A 2,359-nucleotide genomic window follows, 5' to 3' on the forward strand; every position below is an offset into this window, starting at 1 on the left:
CGGTTTGAGCTTCTGAACCCTAGCCAGGCCAGGGAGAGCCTCCCCGGGCGCCAATGGACCCCCGTCCCCAGAGCCCGGACCCTCCGATGGCTTGCTGGATGGGGGTTCATGAATCCCGGGGCCCGCCGGACAGAGCTCAAGCCCCGTGCCTGGTCCCAGCTTCCAAACCCTAGCCAGGCTGCGGAGAGCCTCCCCGGACCCCAGTGGACCCCCGTCCCCAGCGCCCGGACCCTCGGCTGGTTTGCAGGACGGGGGGGCTCCCTCATTCCTGTGCCCACCTCACGGAGCTCGAGCCCCGGGCCCGGGCCCGGTCCCAGCTTCTGAACCCTAGCCAAGCCAGGGAGAGCCTCCCCGTGCCCGATGGAACCCCGTCCCCAGTGCCTGGACCCTCTCATGGCTTGCAGGATGGGGGGCTCATGCACCCCGGGGCCCGCCAGATGGAGCTCAAGCCCTGTGCCTGGTCCCAGCTTCCGAACCCTAGCCAGGCCGAGGAGAGCCTCCCCAGGCCCCCGTGGATCCCCGTCCCCAGCGCCTGGACTAATGGTTAGTTTCTTTTCCTCCGTTTAGTAATGTGCTTAAATTCAGGGGGTCGCCACGTCTGATCTGAGGTCGTAGTCGGACGAAAAACGTCGGAGCGTTAAGGGGGAGCCAGGGAAGGCCAGCCCCCTTTCCGGACCAGGGGCCTGGCATCCCGGCAGTGCGCGCCCTCTTTCCCCGGATCACATCTGGAGGGGTTTCGCCCTCGCCGGGAAGCCGGCCGTGGAGGAGGGCACCCAAGGTGCGTGCGTGCAGACAGTCGGTGGTACACCACAGACAGCCACGCGCGGCATGCAGCCAGGTGCCCCGGGACAGGCCCGGAGCGGACCGGTCGCCAGGCCCCTTCTCGGGGGCCCTGCGCGCCGGCGGTATACCTCTGCGGCAGGACCCGCGAGGGACCCTGCCACGGGCGATCGGTGGTTCTGACCTTGTGGGAGGACAAAGGGGAAGCGGAGCTCACCCTGCAACGGACCCAGCCGCGTCCCGGGGAAACCCCGGGGCGATTGACAATCGAGCGACCCTCAGACAGGCGTAGCCCCGGGAGGAACCCGGGCCGCAAGGTGCGTTCGAAGTGTCGATGATCAATGTGTCCTGCAATTCACACTAATTCTCGCAGCTAGCTGCGTTCTTCATCAACGCGCGAGCCGAATGATCCACCGCTAAGAGTCACAGGCAACTTTTCGAAAACGTTCGCCCAACTGCGGGCGCAGGAGAGGCGGGAGGAAGGCGACACTGTCCGCTCGCCGCGAGACGGCCCGGGCACCCTGTTCAAGGCTTCACCTCTGGGAGTCGGACTACACCGTTGGGAGAAAAAACATTGCCAGGCACTCAGCCCAGGAGTCTTCCCCCACACACCCGCAGGCGAGGAAGGGGGCTCCCGGTGTATCAGGAGCAGGCAGCTCCGCAGCCGCCGGTCCCTCCCGGAGTAACTGGGAGGGACTGCATGAGTCTTCAAACACCTCGGCCCGGCTGCACGGGACCGGGTCAAACCGGGTATCTGGCAATGAGGGAGGGTCGCTCCACCTGCACCTCAGCCGTCCGTCGCCGCTTGTACAGCCCACCCCACCCTTGCCCGTGCCAGAGGCGCCAGAAGGGAAGAGCCAGGCAACTCCCCATCCCGCACGCCTCCCACAGAGAGGAGCCGGGGTCCCCACAAACCCTCGGCCCCTTCTCTTCCATGCTGCCTTGCCACACGAGAAGGGCCCCTCCTCAGTCACCCGGATTTCGGTTGGGCCAGGACGTTGAGCGCAGGAGGGCCCAGCCAGCAGCAGGTCCTACTACGGGGGTTGGTACCAGCCCACTGCAATTCAGTTTCCCCCCACCACGGGGGTGGTGCAGGGTGAGCTTGGGTTCCATCTCAGGAGGGCCTACCAATGTGCCCCTCCCAGAGAGGGACAGGAGACGGGGGCCGCCCCCGTCCCCAGTCCCTTAAGCGTCGGTCGGGTCCTCCCTGGTGGAAGAGGTCCTCACCAAGCACCCCATGAGGCCGCGGACCACTCCGCCAGCCATGGCGTGCCAGGGCAGGGCCAGGCCCTGTGCATACGGGATGGGCTTGCAGGAGGCAGCCGAGGGCTTCGGGCTGGCGCCGTCGGTCACTCGGGCCGCTCCACCGTTAATGATCCTTCCGCAGGTTCACCTAGGGAAACCTTGTTATGACTTTTACTTCCTCTAGATAGTCGTTTGATCGTCTTCTCGGCGCTCCACCAGGGCCGTTGCCGACCCTGGCAGGGACGATCCGAGAACCTCACTAAACCATCCAATCGGTAGTAGTGAAGGGCGGTGTGTACAAAGGGCAGGGACTTAATCAACGCGAGCTTATGAC

The 2,359-nt window shown here is 65.6% G+C and overlaps 2 non-coding genes across 2 annotated transcripts in view; both read right to left on the bottom strand.

Moving 5' to 3' along the window:
* Window positions 1-1,052: 1,052 nt before the first annotated feature.
* On the bottom strand, window positions 1,053-1,205 carry LOC146870304 (5.8S ribosomal RNA). Its single transcript, XR_014959875.1, has one exon. It is a non-coding gene; the product is annotated as a 5.8S ribosomal RNA (ribosomal RNA).
* Window positions 1,206-2,150: 945 nt separating this feature from the next.
* LOC146870305 (18S ribosomal RNA) overlaps window positions 2,151-2,359 on the bottom strand; it is a 1,813-nt gene continuing 1,604 nt past the window's right edge. Inside the window, exon 1 of the ribosomal RNA XR_014959670.1 lies at window positions 2,151-2,359. This exon is cut by the window's right edge and continues 1,604 nt beyond it. This is a non-coding gene — a ribosomal RNA (18S ribosomal RNA).

This window comes from Triturus cristatus, chromosome 1_1, assembly GCF_964204655.1.
Source record: "Triturus cristatus chromosome 1_1, aTriCri1.1, whole genome shotgun sequence".
NCBI classification, from domain to species: domain Eukaryota; kingdom Metazoa; phylum Chordata; class Amphibia; order Caudata; family Salamandridae; genus Triturus; species Triturus cristatus.